The sequence below is a fragment of the Eurypyga helias genome, unplaced genomic scaffold, assembly GCF_000690775.1.
Source record: "Eurypyga helias isolate BGI_N326 unplaced genomic scaffold, ASM69077v1 scaffold5101, whole genome shotgun sequence".
NCBI classification, from domain to species: domain Eukaryota; kingdom Metazoa; phylum Chordata; class Aves; order Eurypygiformes; family Eurypygidae; genus Eurypyga; species Eurypyga helias.
Window position 1 is genome coordinate 40778 of NW_010230099.1, and position 1368 is coordinate 42145.

The window sequence follows — 1368 nt, forward strand, 5'->3', positions numbered from 1 at the left end:
TCAGAGGGCTGGAGCACCTCTGCTATGGGGACAGGCTGAGAGAGTTGGGCTTGTTCAGCCTGGAGAAGAGAAGGCTCTGGGGAGACCTTATAGCACCTTCCAGTACCTGAAGGGGCTACAAGGAAGCTGCGGGGGGACTTTTTACAAGGGCCTGTAGTGACAGGACAAGGGGTAATGGGTTTAAATTGAAAGTGGGGAGATTTAGATTGGACATCAGGAAGAAGTTCTTTATTGAGAGGATGGTGAGGCATTGGCACAGGTTGCCCAGAGAAGCTGTGGATGCCCCATCCCTGGATGTCTTCAAGGCCAGGCTGGATGTGGCTTTGAGCAACCTGGTCTAGTGGAAGGTGTCCCTGCCCATGGCAGGGGGGTTGGAACTGGATGGTCTTTAAGGTCCCTTCCAACCCAAACCATTCTATGAAATATGGATGCAGGCTAAATCCCAGGGGAGGAGCTGTTAGCAGAGCATTTCCAGCTCACCTACTTGGGTGAGAGGGTTTGATTTGCTGTATGTGTACAATACTGAGTTCATAGTCTGCTGAGAATGCTGGAGAGATTTGCGGTTTGGTGGCCACCAGCTCTGCAAGCCCTCAGCACCCAAGAGCCTGACAGTACAATTAGCGGCTGTTCTGAAAAAACAGAGCAGGCTTTTTCTAAATCTCAGCAGGGGCAGGAAGAGGTAACACTTCATCAGGGATTTGACTTTCCCAAGCCAGGTAGAAACTTCCAGAGCTTATTATTCAGCTATGAAGCTTGAAGCAATGAGCGCTTTGCCTTTGCTGGCTGCATTACAGTGTGTGTATGTGATCTCTTGTGTCTGTAGGGACAAAAGCTGCTCTTTCAGGCAAGTTTAACTTGTGATACCAGTGTGTGCATGCAGGGTAAATGCAGTATCTCAGTTAATTCCAATGCTATGAGGCTGAAATTGTCCAGTTGTAATTACTGGGGAACACGGTGTTATGGTGGATCAGCCCAAGCCAAGCTTTGTGCTGTTGCAGTGAGCCTGGGCTTTGGTTGTGGAGCAAGCTGTTAATCTATGTGGTACTGTATGAACTGCAACAGAAGGCTGCCCATGGAAGTTTCATGGGCCAGTAAATTGATGGGCAATGAATAGGAAAACTAAAAGGAGGCGGCTGAAATATTTTAGGCGACCTGCTACAGTGCCTTCTTGTTCCTAGACGGAGATTGTACTGCTGTTGGCACTGCAGCACTTACACATTATTGTCATCATCCTACAGTCTCCCTTGTTATTTAAAACTAACCAGAGGGGGAACCTCCCCCCCCTCCCAAAAAAACCAAAAACCCAAACAAAAAAAACCCACCCTCGGAAAAAAAACAACTCCATAGACTGAGATTTTGTTAAACAGG

The 1368-nt window shown here is 48.0% G+C and overlaps 1 protein-coding gene across 1 annotated transcript in view; it reads left to right on the plus strand.

Annotated features, from left to right (window-relative positions):
- PLEKHD1 (pleckstrin homology domain containing, family D (with coiled-coil domains) member 1) overlaps positions 1 to 1368 on the plus strand; it is a gene marked incomplete at its 3' end in the record, with an annotated part of 21110 nt that overhangs the window by 11173 nt on the left and 8569 nt on the right. The window lies entirely within an intron of this gene.